Consider the following 20,173-nt stretch of genomic DNA (forward strand, 5'->3'; position numbering starts at 1 on the left):
TGGATGAGCCAAACCATAGACCCAGACACTAAGTGTTTGCAGAACACTTTGGCTTCTTTGCAGAAAGATGTCCAGACCACTTCATGACACAAATTTGCAATAGGAAATGGCTCTTTGGCAAGGCACAGTGGTGGGTATCTTATAAGCCCACAGCTGACACACAGCATCCCTAAGCAGCAAACTGCAGGATGGTTCGAGTGCTAAGCAGCTCCCAGCAGCTGCATGGCCATCACTTCTGCTGCTCTCCTGGCCCCAGGACACAGCACACCAGTGTCCAGCAAAAGGAAATGTCTCTGGTCAGAGGGGAGAGGTCCCCACCTAGAAAGGAGATAGGAGGACCAGGGCAGCCAAGGGCTGGAGCATCATCCTAGCTGGGGGTGAGAAAAAGTCATCCAGGAGGGGCAGAAAGAAGGCAAAGAGCCACTTTCCCATCATGAGCAGCCTCTGGTTTTGCATCGTCTTTTGTCTGCAACAGCAAGCCAATCAAGAAAGCATCCGAGATATCATACAGCAGCCAAAGCCTGGAGACAGGGAGCACCACACGCCCCGAGTTGGGCAAGGGAGCCAAGAGTGGGGAGGAATTAAGGTCTGGGCAGGGCTGACTTATTGCTCAGTGCGACTTTTCCAGCCCCGCACCAACAGCGTTTTGCTCCCAGGGAAACGCAGCAAGCTGCAAGGCTGCACTGCCACCAGGCAAGAGCAGGGAGCGGGAGAAGGGGAGGAGGGGAACATCCGAAGCTCCCACACGCGTGCGGTGTGTGATGTCGGAGCCGGCAGCGCTCAGCATCACGTAGCCCTGAGCGGCAACACCAAAAAAAGAAATACAGCGCCCAGCCCGTCCCTGTGCATAGAAAGCACAAGCGGCGCAGCCGTGGGAAGCGGCGTACTCGAAGCGTGGCTCTGCACAGCCGCAGCCTCGCTGAGCGAGCAGGGGACGGGTTGCTGCCTGCTGGCCGGGGAGGAGTGTTCTGAACCTCCGCTGAACTGGGGGAACCGCGTTCGGGGGCTGTGGTTGTGTTAAGCCAGCTCCCTGCAGCACAGCTTTGCGCTGCTCGGCCGTCACTAAGCTCGCCCAGTTCGGGTGATGAGAAGGAGAAGCCGAGAGGAAGCTGAGGAATGCCTAAGACACGTCAGCTCTGTGCTAATGCCTCCATCTGGACCATTCACGTTGCTGCAAGGGGAATTATTTAATGGGATTTCCCAAATTCCATCCCTAAGATTACTGTATTAGCAACCGGAGCTTAAGGCTAAGGCTCGTGGGGTGAAGAGGCTGAGAACTCCAGGAAAGTAAAATCCAGAGGGGCAAAGAACCGCCTGCAAACTGCCACCGCTCTTCATTTCAGACTCAAAGGTGAAGGCCCCATGAGAACAAACAAAGGTGCTCAGTCCTAATACTGCACACCTTTTCTGTCTTTCGTCCTGGGATATGCTGCCTTTGAGCTGATGAAGCCTCAGCCGTGTTTCATAGCACCAGGAGCCAGACTCGCACCAATAGGACCAAGTCCACACGTGCTGCTGGGGCGTAGGACCAGCCCCAGTGATGACAGAGCTGCTGCTTAGGGTCAAGTTTTCAGAGGGCTCTGGGTTTAACAAACTGAATCACGGTAGGAGCAACAAGAGGGCTGCAGGAAACTTGGCCAAAAGAATAAAGTAATCAGATAAACTGCTTCAGGGTGAGAGACCTCCTCCGTGAGCTGGTCTGAACCCCAGCAAAACGCATCTGCTCGGAGGGTGCAGCAGGCGAGGAGTGGAGGGAGTGGGGGTCTCAAGGGCTCAGAATGAAACTTCTCAGCCCATCATTTTGAAACAGCATTCACACTCATCTGACTGTAACTCTAAAAGTAAAAATCGAGCCACAAGTAAATGAAACTTGTAATTTCAGATCAAATAAAACATTTTCCTCCATGCACCGGTGTTTCAGTTCTCACTGCTAAGAGCAAGCCCCCACCGACTCCGCTCTCCTGGGACCAGTCTTATATCCATTTTCCATGGCACTGGGTGGGGACACCAGAACCCAAACAGGCATCTGCCACCAAGGATGCTGCTGTGCCAGTTCTCCCATCCCAGCAGCCCCAGGCAGCTGCAGCCCCAGGTGCTGACCACACTCCTGCTCTCAATGGTTCACCAGCACCTCCTCTATGGAAACCCTGGCAACTCTCAGCTTCCTCAGGGCTGGAGCCAGGTGCCAACCCCACGACACAGGCAGGAGAAACATCTCTCCCAGGTCGGAGTGGCGAACTTGTGGCATCCCACTCAGGAACGCTTGGAAGAGGAGAGCTGGGTGCTCTGGTCACACCTGGGTTATTTATCTATTTATCTATTTATCTATTTTATTTTATGAATGGAGAAGCTTTTCAACCAGTTCCCAGCTGGCTTCCCCAATGGGAAGAGCCAACCAGGACAGCCAGGCTCCGCTGGCCCAGCGAAGCCCCAAGCCCCCGCGCTGACCTGCCAGATGGCTGAGAGCAGGAAGGAGCTCGGCTCAGCACAGCAGCACCAGCGGATTGTTTATCTGCTGGTTCCTGTTTTTAGTTTTGTCTCTGTTTTCTTTCTTTGTTCTAAAATTGTGTTGCAATGGCGATACCTGCTCTGAATGACACAGGCTTGCTTTGAAGCAGGAACCAGCTCAATGCTTCGTGTCGTTCGTTTTCTTATGGAACAAAATAGCAGAGACCCCAGCCCTAAAGTAAGCCTTTAACCCTTCAACTTTTAAGTTGAATTTGGAGCAGAGATTAACTCAGGAGTTGACTCAGGCACATAGGAACCCCGGTGTGAAGGCACAGCCCTGGGCACATGCCATTCTCCAGATCCAAAGCTGGCACCCACCTCCCTTGAGATGAAGCCACCGGCTCCCCATACTGGGAGACCAGTTTGAGCCACGATGGGATTTGTCACCAGCACCTATTCAGGGGAACCAATCTGCAAAGTGCCATCCAAATCCTCACTGCAGATGGCATCTACAAGGACATTGCTGGAACTGGCTCAGAGTCTGCTGCTGATGGGCACCCAGACCCACGTGCTCCCAGGCAGGAGGGGGGTAGGAACGGTGACTTCACCAGGAGGATGCTGCCAGCAAAGACCTCTCGCTCATATCCCTGGGGACTCATGGCCTAGGTCCTTCTCTCACCAAGACAATCAGACAGCGGTCCAAGAGGTGACCCGTGGAGAGAGAGCTTGAGGATTTGATGCTCCTTGGGTCTTAGTCCCCAGCAGGCCAGAAAAGCCCACCAACCCTCAGAGAGGGCCATACTCCTGAAGGACACAGGACACCAACACAAGCAGAGCACACCTGCTTCCTCCCTGCTCCCATCCCAATGCTGATGCCCTTAAGCAGTGCCAGTTGCATTCCACTCCCCAGAGGGCTTCAGAGGAGAGCCTGGAGTCCATTTGGGGCAGCCTGGCATGGGACAGGGCCAGCCACTCCTCACACCAGCAGCAGCTCTCGGTTACTGAAGGAGTGAACCCTTGCCAGCCTGTAGCCACAAGCCCAGATGGGAGCAAGCTGTGCTCCAGCTGCAGCTCACAAGCACGTCTGGCCAGACCAGGCTATCAAAAGCTGTATTTTTAGCAAGTCAGGGCTGAGCCCCCAGAACAGCCCAACTGAACATCTTTTCATGTGGTCTCTGCCTGGTTCTGATGACTTCCCTGTTGGCTTCTACACTGCAGGTCCTCCAGTTCCACCCTGCACCCTGAGCCAGCCTTCAGCTCCCTCCTGGCATGGGAGCTAGCCTCAAACTTGCCCATCACCTTTTGCTCCATTCTTACCTGTGTACCCAGTCACCACAGCCACTCACTGGAGCACCTACAACTGGGATGCTGCACTCAAACCAGCCAGCCCTGCGATGGGCGCAGGTTTGGACACACCTCCAGTGGGACTCTGGACCCTGGAACCACAATATTTGGGAATTATTCACCCCCTGCACTCCCTCAGCATTGGACGTGGATGCTACTTAATGCCCTTATTCTCAAATTGCTCCTTCAAGGAAGGAACAGCAGAGGTTCAGCAAAGCGAGGTCCGTGCTCCGCTGGCTCACAGCTCAGTGCAGATCTTTCGGATTCCCCTTCAGCACTCCCTGCCTGGCAGAGACCTATTCCCTTTCCCTCTGACCCCCAGGGAAACCCCAAGAGGTTTCTTGGCTTTTAGCTTCAAGACGTTGGCTCCAAATGACTGGATCTCTGGGTTTGACGGCTGGAGCTCGAGTCTCGTGTCTGCCCGACACCGGGAGCGATCAACAGCCGCAGCAATCTGAGCCGGCACCTCCCTGGGAAGTTCCTGTCCCCTTGGCAATGGGCTGCGCTCGCCAAACCAGTCAGGAAGGTGTAATGACCTGACTAATTGGCTAGCCTGAGCAGAAATTAGCAGGCAATTTGCCCCCCGCAGCAAACTGCCGCCAGCGGGTCCTGTCGGTAGATAAGCATCGCATCACAACATTTCGGGGAGGGCAACTCTCAAGCGGGTTAGGTGCAAATTGCTTTTCCTCACAGCTTGGTTTTTTCGGTTTTTTTTTCTTTCTTTTTTTTTTTTTTTTGACATTTTGCAGCTATTTCTGCCCTCCTCCCTCAGCTCTTCCCCTACAAAACTCTTTCAAGCAACTGCAGCTCTCCACCCCTAAAGGCTGCCATCATTTCTCCGAGTGCAAGTGCTGTTGGCCCCACGCCATCCTAGGGTTTGGGATTTTGCATCAGCCAGGGCAAATCCCACAACACTTTGAGAAGAGCTAGCAGACAGGTGAGGAGAGCAGAGCGTGAGCTCCAGGGTTGGGTTTGCCCGCAGCCAACCTGGTCCCAGGAGCTGCAGCCCTAAAGCGAATCCAGAGCGGAGGGAGGCAGCGCAGCCAGCCCAGCCCTCAGTGCTGACTGATGAAGCTGGCACTGACCTTGACTTCCAACAATTGTCGAGAACCCTCCTCTCTTCAGAGCCCTTAAATATTCACCAGGGTGAATTAAATCTAAGCAGCGGTGCGACCACACCGCCCTCAGCGCATCCCAGTTGCTCGTTTATAAATGGGATGAGAGCGATGGCAGCATGGAGCGGTACCACAGGACGCCCCGTGCTGGGCACCGGCAACTGGAAGCCCAGCACTCACCTCCCTCAGGCCGAGAAAAGAGTCGTCTAGCGGTTACAAAAGGAACCGAAAGCCCACAATAGAAACCAAGAGCCCAGTGCCATGGCATGGCCAGTGACCTCTCCGTGCCTCGGTTTCCACCTCCGAGAGCAGAAGCGAGGCCCCGCTGCAGCACGCCCCGCCAACCCCAGCTGGGATTCACTGGCAGAGGAATGTGATGGTATTGTCCTTCCGTCCCCTTCTTTCTAATTGCTGACGTAGTCTTCCCAATCCCATTTAAACCCTTGGCAGGTAGAGCTGGCAGAGCAGGACACGCCGAAACGCACAATTCAATGAAAAAAGAAACAGTGACATGTCACAGAGGTTATTTGCAACCCACAAAACCACTTGCCTTAACCAAGATATCCTGCCGCGGGCACCTGAGGAGCGCAGCACCCAGACACCCATCCTCGAGCAGTACCAAATGATGGAGCAGGACGAGAGGAGCTCAGGCAGCAGCGGGTTGGAGCAGTGGAACTGCATGTGAGCGGGACACGTGTTCCCAGCAGCAGCGCACGCACAAGAGCTGCAGACCCGAGTGCCAGCACCAGAACCAGCGCAAAGCTTTGGGTATTTTTTAAAACCCAAATTCCTAGGAAACAAAATACAGAACTGCCTCGCCCAGAGTCTTGCAGCAGCCGCTCGGCTCTGTAAAACTAATTAATGAGCCAGGAAAAAAAAAAAAGTGTCATTCGTTCGCTAACGACTTCACCCAGGGTTGCCAAATAGACAGATAAAGGATTGAGCTGGGGCCCTATTCCAGCCAAAGGAGCTGGGAACCTGGCAGGGATCGCAGAAGATTAGAGAGGGGTGAAAGGAGAAAAGAGGAGGAAAAAAGAAATATCTAAACAGATTAGCACTTTCCAAATGCAAGCATGTAAATCAGCTTACGCTCTGTATAATGCCAGCCTTGTGAGCGCCCGGGCCGGGTCTGCTCGTGGCACCGTGTTGTGGTGCAAAGCCCCGGCTGAGCCGCGCGGTGTTTGGGCTCAGCCATCTCACGCCACCGCCTCCCTCACAGAACCAGAGGTTTTGTTTTTAGCAGCTTTGTAAATTCTCACAGGAAGCCAATTAGGGGAAACCTGGGAACAGAGGAAGATTCATAATTGCAATTAAGGCTTCAAAGCATTTATCCCAAGCGAGGCTGTTAAAATTAGAGCTGGGGAAGAAAACAGCTTTGAAACCTTGAGCTTTCAGGCACCCCCAGGCTGGACGTGCTCAGCTCCCATAGCAGCACATCCCCTGGCACAGCTCACCCAGCACAGACCCAGGCTCCAGGTGGGCACCTTCCTGCATCTGCTCCTACCTCTGGGAAGAGTTCAGCCCCGTGCACGTGAAACCTTCCCCCCTTTCCCCTCCCCCCCTCCCCCCCCATCACTGGAAGCTTGGTGTCAAAGCCTTTGCTTCATTTCTGATGGTCTCAACTTGTAGGGTTGCTCCTCAGCATTGCAGCATCCCCAGCAAGGACAGAAGAGCTTTGCAGATGAAGCTCCCCACTGGGATACAAGAGATGGGCATCCAGTGCTACAGACCAGCACCCGTCATGGTGTCATCAGTGAAAACATCCTCTGAGAGGGTCAGCAGTTTCAGTAGTAAGCTGGACACTGAGAGGCAATGGCTAAGCAATCCAAACAGCTGTGTTTATTTGGATTGGTCTGCCTGTTTGCAATCCCACATCCACCCCAGCAGCTCAGCATGAACACAGCCTCTGGGTTCAACCTCTTCAGCTTGGAGTAGAGCAGACCAGCCCTACGGGTAGCTCAGCCTTCCACTTGTAGCAGAACTAGATCATGGCCTTTGGCATATTGGAAAATGTCAGCAAGCACATGCAAGCAGGACTGGACAGACACCTCTAACCAGGACTACGAATATTTTATATCTAGCAGTATGTATACATATAAATATGTGAATATATGTATACACACATATATATGTTCCATAATCTTATATCCAGGCCAGTCCTCCTCGTGTAGGAAAACTCAAGTAGGGACAGCACAAGTTACAGAAATACCACATCTGCACAGGGACACTTTGGTGGCAACACTGTCCACAGCAGGGTGTTGGAACTGGGTATTCTTAAAGCCCTTTCCAAACCACGCCATCTCATAGTTCTGTGCCACACAGAAAAGGACAGATCCTCTGCTGTTGTACATGTGACCACAGCAGCCCCCTGACTTACATCTCCAGCCATGATATCCTTTAAACACACCCGTTGCCCACAGTGCATTCAGCCTGACTTTCTCCTGATGGCTTCGTGTTCTCCGTCAGCTGCCTCATGCCACGGCTGAGTTGTGCTCAAGGATTTTGCAGATGTGGCTCAGGGTCTACTGCAGGACATGTCCTGTGACTTTGGAAAGTCATCTTTGAATCTGGAAATGCATCGGCTTTAGGTATTTTTGCATAAAATACTTTCCACTGGCATTCTCTCCTTACCACTAAGCGCACAGGGCTCGGTAATCAAATGAGGTCAAAAAAAATTCCAGCCAAAGCCCCAGCAGCCTCTGTCCTTCCCCAGCAGCTGACAGCATCTGAATGAACGCAGCCCGGGTGCGGGTGATCCCTTCCCAGCTGCGGCAGCACAGGAACCAGGGAATAACCCCATGGGACCAGGCAATGTGCCACGAGCAGGGGACCTCTCAGACAGCACAAGGGGCTCCCAGAAGGAAGCAGCTCCCAGAGCAGAGGCTGTGCCCCCCGCCTCTCACTGCACACCCAGCATCCTTCCTTCCCACCTGAGGAAGAAGCCACGAGCCCCCCCAGAAGCATCCCCTCCCTCCTGGATGGAGCTCAGTGCTTGCCCCTCGAGACGGTTTCCAAGAGCAACCTGCACTTCTGCATTTTCTACAGAGATCCTCTTACTTCACCTTCCCGCGCACGCTGCTGCCGAAAAGAGAAGTGCTTTGGAGCCGGGGGAAGTTGTGCCACCATTTCCTATTTGGGACAATGATTTCACGCTCCTGCCACATCCGAGGGCCACGCGTGGCACCCACAACACTGTGCTGCGGGCTGGCAGCATGCAAAGGGCTTTGGTTTGGGCCAGAGAGTTCCAGGAAACCTAACAGTCACATTTAAGCAAGTGCAAACCAAAGCAGGGTGCGTGGCTCGGCAGAGGGGAGGGAGCCATGTGTAAACCATGCAGTCCAGATCCCAGCAATGACTTTTAGTGCTGCTCCTAAACTATAGCATGCACAGCTTGGTTGGGCCCACGCAGCCCCCAGAGGAGCTACAAGCCAGCCAGCACCTGAGGGAAAGCCTCCTTCCACCCTTTCACTCCTGGCTTTCCATCTTCCTGCCCACCACATGTGCCAAGGCCAGGAATCGCACACCCCGCACACAGAGCTTGGGTCTTGCTTTCAATCTGGACAGCAGCTCCAAGGATCACTCCAACAGTTATATGGAGAAGGTTCTCATTACAGTCAAAATAACTTGGCTTTCCCCTGACAACAACAGAACTGTCATCTTTAGAGGACAAAATCTCCCATCTCCCTGCCCCTAAGGAGCTTGCTAAACCCTGTTACCAGAAGCTTCTTCCTACAGCAAAGCCAGAAAGTGTTTAGCATATTCCCTGCTTAAAACTTATTGCTGTAACCTTACCAGAGAGGCACCTCTAGATATTTTTAGAGGTAGTATCTACTAGCACAGGAATTACAGCGCATTAATTAGCAGCAAGGCGCACGCTGACAGTCACAAGGTCACAACGCAACATCCATAATTTACACCTCGTTGGGAGTTACTGAGAAAACAGGACATGCAGGAGCCAGCACAAGGTGGGATGTCTGGAAGGGCTCTGAGCACACGGGCTGGCACCTGCCCGAAACAAACACCAGAAACATCCAGAGTGGACTGAGCAGGATCATGCAGTTCCCCTCCAAAAAATCCCCATAGCACAACTGTTGAGAGATGGAGAAGCGCTGTGGACTGAGCAAGTCAGTACTACAGCTACATCAGACAGCAGGGCCATTACTTGCTCATGAAATGCCTGACCATGACAAGGATGCAGATGAAATTAAGGCTTCCAGAGCTGCTTGATGGCTAGGTCAGGCCCACTGTGCTCAGGGCCAGAAGTGGTTTATTTGTAAGCACAACTGTTCTGATGGATTCCCTTTCTGCTAGAGTGGTTTCCACCTTCTTCTCTGAGCACCATGGGCCATCCATCCCCATAAAGGCTCCTTCCAACACAGCAAATGAAGAAAGCCCTTAACACCATGAATACATTTGTGAATCTGCTGTACAACCAGCAACATTGCAAGGCAAGGAAAACCAGCCAAAATTCAGCATCTTGTTTCTTACATCAAGGTATTTAAAGCTGGTGACTTCAGCGTTATCATCCAGTCAAAAAGCAATGGAACTCAAGGCATGAAGCAAGACAACTGAGCAAAAAACTTATCTGGTGACTTTAGAGAATCCACATCTACTCCGTCATAAAGCTCTGAGGTGACACTGGGTCCATCCCAGAGGTAGGATTCATCTCCTGCATGAGGTGAATTTCTAAGCAGGGCAACAACTACAGGGAGACAGAACACCTAACAAAGAGCTCATCCCATCCCATCCCATCCCATCCCATCCCATCCCATCCCATCCCATCCCATCCCATCCCATCCCATCCCATCGCATCCAGTTTGAGCCCCTCCAGAAGCAGCCAGCAGACTTAGTTATTTTAGAGGCCCACATTTTTAGGCAGGTATCCTTGTGCAAGACAGCTCCCGTTCTTATCCCCCAAAGCTGCTTCCCACATGCAAAGCAGGAATAACAACACTTCCTTCCTTGCCTAGCAGTTGCATGACCAAACGTTTCAGAGCCTGTAACAAGCTCAGATAGTGCAATAATGGGAACATGGAAATTGCAATACACTCAGCTTAGCCTACACTTCTTTCACCCTCAGCCTTGATTCATAACAAACAAAAGCAGAAGTCAACATTTCTGCAGACAACTTTGTCCACTTGAGATCTGCAGGCCTCTGGGGAGGAGTGCTGCAAGGAGCAGCTCTCAGTAAGCCACTGACCCAAGGAATCCTTACGAGCATGCCACTTGGCTTTCTGCTTTTACAGCAGAGATCTTTGAAAACAGTATGTGTTTTAACACTGCTTAAGGCCAATTGTACGGAGCCGTTCACAGACGAAATGCATTTTCTAATCATCTGCAGATCATCCAGAAAACACAGACAAAAGCAAATAAGTGCATAATTATCCGGAGTACGTGAAGGCTAGCAGCAGATAGTCGATACCAGCAGCACGCATGCATGGCATGAGGCAGCAGAGATTTCATTCCCACTCGGGGATGCATCAGCCTTCAGAGACATGAGCTGCTACCACAGTCGGCAGCAGCAGTGCTACCCAGCACACTCAGACCGGCTGGCACGAGCAGGGTCTGGACTCCTGGCACTGCAATGAGGAAGCCCCAGCACCCAGCTCCTATGAGGGATCACCAGGAGCACTGCTGCCAGGGCTGCCCCTGCCTCTCCTCGAGGGAGCAGCTCAGTCATTCCTTGAGAAGCAGGTGGGGGCTATCCCTTAAGTGTACGAAAGGCAACCACGGCAAAATTTTAGTGACTTCAGAGTGAAACCACCATTTCTGCTGGTAATTAGCTGCTCATCACAGTGTTACTGACTAGCCAGGGGGCTGCAGCAGGAGATCATTTCCACTTTAGGGAGCAGAAAAAAGTATCCTCCTAAGCCTGAGCAGAGATACCAAGGAAAAGCAGATTGCAGAATACGGTGTCGGAGCTGGAAATGAGTTGAGTTTGCAGCCAGGCTCGACTAGTGGCCACACAGCTGGCTGCATGCAGAGCAACACGCTGGTTCCAGCTTCAGGGAGAAAGTCACACAGATACCCAAAACCTGAATGGCCTCAGAGGGGGCAGGGCTGGTGGCACTGCCAGCAGCTTCTGGGCAGTTCTCAGCTATTTAAGAGAAACAAGATGATCTGAGAAGCAAGGCAATGAGCAGCTGTCTTGATTTGAATCACAGAATCACATGGTTACAGGGGCTGGAAGGGACCTCTGGAGACCTCCCAGTTCAACCCCTCACCCAAAGCAGCTTCCCTAGAGCAGGTTGCACAGGAAAGTGTCCAGGTGGGTTTTGAATATCTCCAGAGAAGGAGACTCCACCACCTCTCTGGGCAGCCTATCCCAGTTCTCTTGTCACCTTCAAAGTAAAGAAGCACGAACCATTGTCACCCTTATTTGCAGGGATCAGATTCATGGATCCCCTGAGGAACCCCTCCAATTTTTCCAGAATTTGGTCCTGGGCAGTCAGAGCTGCAATGGGAGAAAGTAACAGAAAAGGAGTCCCAGCAATGTCCAGTAAGAGCAATGTGGAAACTGCAATCCAGCCAATTTCAGCAGCTGTTGGAATAAAGGCTGGTTTTGCAGCATCACTACCACATTCCCTTAGCAGCAGCACCAGCAGCAAACAAAGGCAGGGGGTGAAAATGAAGGAGAACTTTTGCCCAGCTCTGTGTTCTCATGAGAGTTGGTGGGAGACACGAGAACAGCAGCCACTCGTGGGCTGGTACCTCTGGGTATCTCATTTACAGTGGGAGCAATACACCCATCCTCCTTAACCCTGAGCAGACCAGCAGCAGCTTTTCAGAAGCCAAGGGACCTCCCAGAGACATAAATTGAGCAGAGACTGAGTGTGGACTGCAGCATTTTGCATCTACTTTGCAGCTTGACCTGGACTCAGTCAACCAGATGCTTATCGCTTCCACAGTCAGGCCTGGATTTTGGAACAACTATGCATTTTCTTGAGAAACAGAAATAGCATGTGATGCGTTGCAGACTCATACAAACTGAATACACAAATTATTCTGGGACTTTCTGCAAGCAAGAGATTCCCTCACTGCAGTGTCAGAGACACAAACATAGTTATTAGGGTGGTGGCATGGAGACCAGGGCCAGCATCAGACCCAAACAGCAATGCTGATGGGAAACTGAAACCACAACAGCGCGAGTGTCCAGCACAGAACTGTCTGCAGACCTCTATACTGCCCAGTCTGCAGACTGAGACTTCCTCACTAATTATTTTTAAAATGTTCTTTTTTGCAGTTACCACTTTTCAGGACAGGATCTAGCGTACTCTTGACAAACAGATAGCAGGGGAATTCCACTCGCTGCCCCTTTAAAGCCATGATGCAAGAAGTAAGAATCTCTAAATTAGTCCCACCAAGCCATCACTGAGAAGAAGAGTTGTGATGCTGCCTTCCCTCTTTCTCCAAACAGACATTTCTCTTTTTGCTCACTGCAGGTCCTTTCAACCAGAGATGTTCTTACTTTTGGCAAGACAGTGCCTCAGCAAGCTCATAGCATGGCCTGCACCCTATATCCCATTGTTTTTAGCTCCTGCACCACGATGCTCTTGAGTTGCTCAGAGAAGTGAGAGGCACAGGGAAGAATGTGTCTCCCTGCTAATGTTTGAATAAGGTCTACTACTTCTTGCAATGATTTCTGAAGGAAACTGCAGAAGTCATATTCTTGGAGACAGAATCATAGAATCACTTAGGTTTGAAGAGATCTCTAAGGTCATGCTGAGAAACAAGCTTCGAATTGAAGGACAGGGAGAAAACACGCGCTGCTGGGAGCAAAGAAATGGGATGAATGTGATCATGAAACAGCTGCTGTAAAGAGGAAGAGAATTAGCAATGCCTGGATCCATCATCAAGGGCAGAATGAGCAATGAGACTTGCATCAAGTGGAACTGGCAGAGTGGTCCGTGCCCCAAGGCCAGGGACAGAGCCTCCCCAGCCCTCCTGTCCTGCTGCCTTGCCAACCCTCCTGCCTCAGCCAGATGAGAAGCCAGCAGCGGGAAGTTCTTGGATTTCACCATTGTAAAGTACATCTTGACACCAAACTGTAACTTCCTAAAAAAAAAAAATAAAAAATCCCAGCCCTACTCTGTTCTTCCTTCTCTCTCTTCTTCAGCAACATTTTCCTCACCTTCCAAAACACCAGACCAAGGCTGGCAGGTTTCTGTAGCTCGAGGCTCTCTCTGGCCAGGAGCACAGAGCCACGCTGACCTCTCCTCTCGCACAAGGTGGCAATGGCAGCCCTGCCACCAGCAGCACCTGCACCTCCCAGGCATCCAGACCTGCTCCCAGCCGGCCTCTGGGGGGTGCAGAAGGCTGACCCAGGACATCAGCACCCCCAGACCCATCCACAACCACTCAAAGGACTGTGTGGGTTGGACAAAACTCAGCCAGGGTAAGAAAAGCCTCTGTTTTTCTCATCAGAAATCAGCAGAAATGACACACATCTGATCTGAGTAAGAAAAGATCTGTTAGACATACTCACTTTTCAGAGAGGAAACGTACTTGTTCCTGGCATCGATTATGAAAACCCCTCACCACATGATGCAAGAGTTAATTTTAGCTCCTATCAGCCTTTATCAAGAGAACAAAGGTTGAAGTTTCACCCCACACCACAGCTGACGACGAGCAGCGCCAAGCAAAGCCCCAGCAAGATTCAGGTTGGAGACAGCACTGGGCTCTGGCACAGCCCAGCTGGGTTCTGTCATCAGCTCAGCACGGGAACTGCGGGGCTGCTGCAGGGAAGGGAGAAGCTCAGCAGAGAAGCGGCTGGCCAAGTGGTTCCTCCCAACACTCCCTGGGCTGACTTCAGCCCAGGGGAATGGATCGTAACCAGTCCCTTTGGGAGGCCTCCAAGGGTCACTCAGGGGGCCAGAGGGGACAAGACTCCAGGTATTTCCATGTTCAGCAGGGAGAATCTCCCAAAGGCATGCAACTATGTCTTCTTCTTGGGAGGGAGCCCAGCACCGGCCAACCCTGGGCATGGATCTCAGCTTCCCAGGGCAGCCTCTGGGTACATGGGGCCCCTTCGGGCATGACCCTCAGGGAAAACACATTTTTACAGTGGATGGTCACACATGGGTGCACTAGTGTGTTTAGGATAGTATAAAACAAGTGGAAACAACGATACCGTGATACAACAAAGAAAAGCCCATTGGCTTTTCTTCATTCCACCAACTCGGCACTTTCTTCTGCCTCTCCAAACTCTCCCTAAGACTTCTTGTTTCTCTACTCTGTTTCCCCCTACTCTGCTGCACTGCTTCACTATTTCTTAGGGTTCCCTTTTACGCATCTTTTAATACTGCAAAAGTCATCCCCAGTGGGGCCAAGGGCCGCCCTCGTGCCCAAGCTGAGCAGAGGAGCACAGAGCCCACCCACCCAGGAGTCCCTCTGGGTGCAGACCCCAACCTCTGCCCCTCACAGCCTTTCCTCTGACCCCCTCTGGATGAAGGGCAGTGAGAGCCCACGCTGTTTCCTTCAGCCTGTTCGGAAAAACAAGTTTACACATGAGATTTCCATTGGCTCCACCTCTGCTTAACTACTCCAGCTGTGAAACAAAGTAAGTGAGAGACAAAGCACTGCGCACAGGCAGCGTGACCATTCCGGAGGGCTTTCTGTGAGCCTTATGCCAAGCCCACTAAATAGATTAACTTACAGCATAAACAAGCAAGTAAATCTTTCCCCCAAGGCCCCGTGTATCCAGAGGAAGCTTTAGAAGTTACTTCCTGCCATTGTGGAGGCCCTGCTGGGAACCCAGAAGCCTTTTCAGTCCTTGGCATGGTTGCCCGAAAACTTCAGTTCCCTTCCAGCACCGCTGGCAGTGGCTCCACAAAAGACAGATGATGCCAAGGATGGTTTTGGCTGTTCCCCATCACACTTGGGCCAACGGCAAGCGAGGCGGTGACCGACACCCACTTCCAAAGCACACCAAGGGCCTGGGGCCTGCTTTGGGCAGAGGGGTCAGCACAGCCCTAACCAGCTCCCACACGCAGGAGGAGTCACCAAACCCTCCCAGTGTGTCATGGGGGCAAAGGGTGCACGAACCCATGCAGCAGACACAGCCTGAACTCCTTCCAGTCCTCCCACGATGAGCAATGCCCTCATCCCAGCTCATCACCAAGAGCCAAGTCCCCAGGAAGCAAGTTGCACCAGGAGAGGTTCAGGTTGGATATTAGGTCAGCATTCAGACCAGATCAACTCCAGACTAATTAGCACCTAAAGAGCAGTCTGGTGGGAACATCAGGCTTGTTGGGTTTGCTTGCCATCCAGCTGATCAATCTAGTGAAGCAAACCACAAGCAGAAGCCTCTCAGAAGAGCAGGATCCATACCTAGGGACACACAGCAGCAGCAGCAGCATCACCCAGGCTGGACATCATTCAATCACACACAAAGCGCCCACAGCCAAGTGCCACCATAACTTCTTTGCACAGCCCCGCGTGCACCCACGTGCAAAGTTTATCAACACAAAGGCACCGAGAATGAAGAAACATTTGTGAAGTTTCACGTGGAGAGACTTCCAGAAACAATGAGAAAAGGGAAATGCCACCTGAAAGGATGAGCTTTGGTTTGCAGAGAAGCCTCAGAGCTGAGGGGGTTTAAATAGCCACAGAGCGACAGGGGAAGCAGCTGAAAGGGGAAGCGCTTCATCCTAATTTGAGACCAAACAAGAATGGGCCTTGTGGAAGGGGCAGAAAACTCTTTTGCAAGTTCAGGACCGCACAGTCCTTCCTAAGCGAGCACACACCAGGCGTAAACCCATCCACGCAGCGCTGCGTCTGAACATTGACACGGCTTTAATCCTAAAGCTGTGTATTGAGTGTTCTAAATGCTTTGATGTTGCAGCACAAAAAACTCTAACGCCAGACAAAAAAAGGAGACAGGTTCCCCACTGCTGGGGTCAGTCACAAGATGGGGCTCAGAGCTGACGCTGTGACAACGCTGCAGCATGCCCTGCGTTCCCAGGCGTCCTCGTCACATGTGCTGCTCACTTCTGCTTCAAGCCGCCCCAAACAGGGACAAGGAGTGCCTCAGGAGCTGCCCTCACCTCAAGCACTGTGGGAATTTTGGGCCATACAATGGAGCATTCGAGGGAAAACCAAGCCCTACTCCCATCACACCAGTCATCAATATTCATCACAGCACCACGGGACGCATCACCCAGTCAGGGAGCGTTTTCTCATTCTGCTTTTAACTCAGCAATAGGGTGAGCGCTCACATCTGTCAGCCAAGAACATCTGCAGCACTTTCCACTGCCCAGCACAGCTGGGAGGCAGCTCTGGAGCCCGCTCCTGCACCCAGGGGCTGCCCGGCCCCGTTCCGGGAACAGCGTGGTGCAGGTGGGAGCGCTGAGCCACGCAGCTGCCCGGCAAGGTCTGGCTGCTGGGCTCCCTTCTTACCAGCAGGAGACTGGAAGCCGGGCGAGCTCTCAGATGTGGCAGGTGAAGCACAGCTAAATACAGCAATGGCACTTGAGAGGGGGGCACGTCCGAGCAGAAAGCACCACGCCAGGCCACGCTGCTCCAAGCAGGAGCGCATCCCGCAGCACTGTGCCGCCGTCTCTTCCTGCTGCGCATCTGCAAAGGCAGCCAAGCATCTCCTGCAGCACGGAGCGCAGCGGGGAGCAGATCGTCCAGCCACGAGCTGAGGTGGCTTTTCTGCTTTTATTTCCTCAGTGGCAGAGCTTGAAATCAGAGATGAACAAGCCTGAAGGAGCTCACGCCTGTCCACTCATGTATTCCAGATGCACACGCTGCAATCGCGGCTTGCCAAACAGGATACAAGCCGTAAGAAAATAAAGCATTTTATCTTCAGGCTTTTCCAAGAGGGTATTAGAAACAATGGGGAGGAAATACAAAATTAACACTAGAGAAGAGCAATTGGCAGAGCCCCTCATGAGCCTGTTCTTCATTACAAGGCTGCCTATTCAGTAGCTTTCATTAGGAAAATCGCATCTCAGAGCCATTCCCAACAGTGTCCCTATTTCCTAATTAAGCTTCGCCAAAGAGCCACGTCTTTTAGCTACGGCACAGCACACAATCACAACAATTACCATTTCATCACGCTCGGGCTGCTGAAAGCCCTGCAATTAAAGCATCGGAGGAGTCGCACAGACGTGTCACTGGGGAGACAAATTCTCACATTGCGTTAATTGGCAGCAAAAAGCACGATCCTAAAGAGGGGAAGGCTGTGCTGGGGGGATTTCGGTCTCCGTGCTGAGAAAGGAGCTGCAGCTTCTCCCCGTGCTCCCAGCCTGGGTGCTGTGGCAGGTCCTGGCTGCAGCACGTCAGCTCCACAATCAATTGTGCCTTCAAGGAGAGCAAAGAGGTACACACTGCAGGACAGATGCAGCGCTGGGGGGGAAGGGGGGGGGGGAGGTCACCTGGAGACCTCCAGAGATGGCTTGGGGTGGGTGGGGACCTCGCAAGGATAAGTTTGGCAATGGGGTGGTGACAGATGTCCACACACCACTTCTTGCCATGCCAGAGGAAGAGTCCCACGGTACTGAGCCTCTTAAGGAAGCAGAAGGGAAGTCTTACAGAGAGGAGAGGAGGAGTGAGCAGCGCAGCCTGATCTCATCCACATCTCCTTAACCTCCACTGCAGTCAGAAGTGGACTCAGGCAGCCCAAAACACCTCCCTGCTTGAGCATGGCTGCAAAGCTGCAGCAAGGGAAGACGTGTCAGGCTGCAGTGCGATGCCTGTGGATATGCACGGTTTCCATAGGAAACTTACTCTCACCTACTGCCCAGCACAACCTCGAAGCAGGGATAGGAGAGGAGCTGAGAAGCAGCAGGAGCCTCCCACCACTCACAAACATCCTCATCAGGCCACTCACCTGAGCAGCTCTCCCCCAGCAAACTCATGCACATTTTCCTCTTGCAAAATGATAATGCAAAAACTGGCAGCTCCAGCACACACGGAACAGCTCAGTGGTCACCCAAAAAAAGAGAAGCTGAAACTGCCCCAGGTGAGCTACAGCACGGCAAGACTGCAGCAGTCCCCGTATCACTGCACAGGTGTCACAGCCTGGTCCCCACCACGGCTGGAGCGTCACGTGGCTGGCAAAGTCACTGCCACATCCCCCAGCCCCAAAGGCTGCTGCAGCACTTCATCTGGATTCAGTTCTTCTTTCTCAGTGCAAAACTCACATCTTTGTTTTCACGTTCAACAAAAGGCACAAGGTGATAATTTTGGTTTGCTTTTCTCCAAATGGGGGTGGCCTGATCTGCAAGGGGGGAGGAGGGTCTGGCCAGCTGCACCATCCTGCAGCACTGGCCGTGAGCCCCTATCCCAAACTCACCTTGCCACAACAGCTTTCCCCTCCTGCAAAAACACCCCCAGCACTTTTGCCATCCCCTTTCCTCTCCTCTGCCCTGGCCTGCAGAGCTGCAGAAGAGCCCCAGCCATGCAGCACAGAGCGGCGAGCATCCCCGCTGCCAGCCAGGATCACGGTGCAAGGCTGAAGCACACCTCCACCTCACAGCACAGCAAACTGAGCTCTGCGCTGCCCAGAAACCTGCAGGGCACCACCCAGCCCCGCTCCAGGGGATGCCAGCACCCTTCAGCCTCCTGCAGTCACTGCGGCTGAGGGATGCACCCGCTGCTGCGGGGCTCTCACTCTTTGCTGTCTCATCTTTCCAGATTTAAGCTCTAATCTGAGCAACCCTCACAGCTCCAAAACGCTTTGCAATCATGCTGCGGAAACAATTGGCAACTCCATCCAAGTTTTTTGCTGCAACCATGAAACAGCCAAACACCAGATCCCTCCCCATCATGCGCATGCACACGAAAACCGAAGCGCTGACATCCGGCACATCCCTGGAGTTTGCAGCTTCTGCATCTAACCAAAGTTTAGAAATGTACTATAAATCAAAAAAATCAATAAGCTGCAGCTGCTTAACATCAGCCCCTTCAGCAACAGGATGAGCAGCGCCAGCCTGCAGCTGCCTGAGCATGTTTTCGCTGCACTGAGAGTAACAGCACCAGCACCGAAAATAAGCTGTTCGCAGTGTGAACGGGTGCAGGGCTAGCAGTGAGATTTTAATAAACATGAAAACAAAGGTCTGAAATCTCTTTTCTCCCACTTTCGTTAGTGATCTGAGTCAGCCTTAGCCCTTTCCTCCTACAGGGCTATGCGCCATCCAAAGCAGCTCACCATGGTTTTGGGTAGGTAGCTGCAGCGGCGAGCAGAGCAGGAGGCCGGGCTGGGTCCGCGTGACCCCCAAGCAGCCCTGCCCACCGAACGGAGCCACCGCCGGCCCCGCACCAAGATGCTCCTTCACGGGCACGAGCATCAGCGCGGGCTGCTGCACGGATCAGCACGGGGACTTCTCGTGGCTGCTGCGTGCGCGGACACCGACGCCGGAGGGATGACACGCCGCTGGGCTTGTCACATCCCAAACCACATCCTGTTGCCGCAGCAGAGCGCTGCCAAGGGCGCACCTCCGCCCTGCCCGGTTGCGGGGCCGAGGGTGCGCGGAGCAGCGGTGCCCCGACCAGCGGGTCCCTCCGGGGAGAGCTCCCGTCGCGGTGACACCGGGTGGCGGTGACTCAGTGCCACCCCCGGCAGCGACGCCGCCAAAAGTCCAGCCGGGTGCCGGAGAGCCCCCGGGATTTCCCGGGGAGCCGCGTGCAGTGGGGGGGGTCCCCTGGGGCCGGGCCCCACACCTGGGCCCCAGGCAGCATCTCCGTGGGGCGGCGGGAGGCAAACAAGCACCCGGTCCTGAAATGAGTCACGGCAGCGCGGCCCGTCCCTACCCGCGGGGACAGATGGGGGATCCCTGGGGCCGCGGGGTGCGCCCTTCCCAGGCGGCGGGGACTGGGGCTGCAGGGTGACCCCACCGCCGGGTGCTCCTCGGGGGCTGCAAGGAGCCGCGGGGATCGGTCCCGGGGGCTCTCCCAGCGTGCTCACACCGTTCCTGGCTGATCACGGAGCCCGCAGCTCTGCGGTCCCCCCTCATCACAGCGGGATTATCACCCCCACAAAGCATTTTGGGCACTCCCCAAGGTTACACGGTCCCCACACCCATCAGCCTCTCATTTACACGGACACTCCCGTTATAAGGAGCCCCCCAGGGGCACCAGGAGTGTAGAGCACCCCGGTTACAAGCTGCTCCCGACTACACCACCCCCCGGCTACACCGAACCTCCCCCAACTGCCCGCAGCCCGGACTTGGGGGGGGATCGCAGCACCCCCTCTCCCGGGGTTCCCCACCTGGAGGGAGGCAGCCGCCGGGGCCCCCTGCCCATCCTCGCCGCGCCCCGCC

The 20,173-nt window shown here is 53.5% G+C and overlaps 1 protein-coding gene across 5 annotated transcripts in view; it reads right to left on the bottom strand.

Annotated features, from left to right (window-relative positions):
• Positions 1–20,173, bottom strand: part of PIK3R5 (phosphoinositide-3-kinase regulatory subunit 5) — a 50,586-nt gene that overhangs the window by 29,287 nt on the left and 1,126 nt on the right. For 3 of the 5 annotated variants that reach the window (XM_021414713.1, XM_021414712.1, XM_021414707.1), the window contains exon 1: positions 20,122–20,173. The exons of 1 other annotated variant lie outside the window; for it this stretch is intronic. The gene's annotated coding sequence lies outside the window, so the exon portion shown is untranslated. Of the gene's footprint in view, positions 1–13,392; positions 16,609–20,121 lie in introns of those variants that run through there. One more of the 5 variants, XM_021414708.1, reaches the window with a different exon arrangement.

Source organism: Numida meleagris, chromosome 17, assembly GCF_002078875.1.
Source record: "Numida meleagris isolate 19003 breed g44 Domestic line chromosome 17, NumMel1.0, whole genome shotgun sequence".
Classification (NCBI taxonomy): Eukaryota; Metazoa; Chordata; class Aves; order Galliformes; family Numididae; genus Numida; species Numida meleagris.